Raw genomic sequence first — 532 nt, forward strand, 5'->3', positions numbered from 1 at the left:
CCCCCGTGATGCACGTGTTGTGGCACGTAAACCAGTGAGCACTGCTCGAGTATCGAAGCAGTCGCTGCATGTAATGCGTGACATGGTCGGACAGAGTCCGAGGCATCTTGGACACGGCCCTTCAGATGCGCGTGGAAAGGCACATTTTCCACTGGACGAAGACTGCGGGTTTGGCAGCTCTTTGTCGGATGTTGTAGATAACATCGAAGCTCCAAAGGAGCGGACAGTGAAGGTGACACCGAACGACGCAGAGTGCGTGTTTACCCTGGTCTCACCGAGACATGGAGGCTCTGTACAGAGGCGGCGGCGACGGCGACGTTGTATGCTGGCTGCAAGACCCCAGGCGCCGATTCTGATCCTGGGTGTGTCTACCGTAGATTACGGAGCACAGTTATACTCCCTTGTCAACGGTATGACAAAGGAGGAAGATGGCGACGTCCGATTCGAGGCTATGCCTGCAGTAGATACTCTTCGTGAGCTGGACGAGATGTCCCTTGAAGAGTTCGGCAGTGCCTTGAAGGCAGGCGATTTG

This window comes from Plasmopara halstedii (assembly GCF_900000015.1).
Source record: "Plasmopara halstedii genome assembly, contig: Scaffold_110, whole genome shotgun sequence".
NCBI classification, from domain to species: domain Eukaryota; phylum Oomycota; class Peronosporomycetes; order Peronosporales; family Peronosporaceae; genus Plasmopara; species Plasmopara halstedii.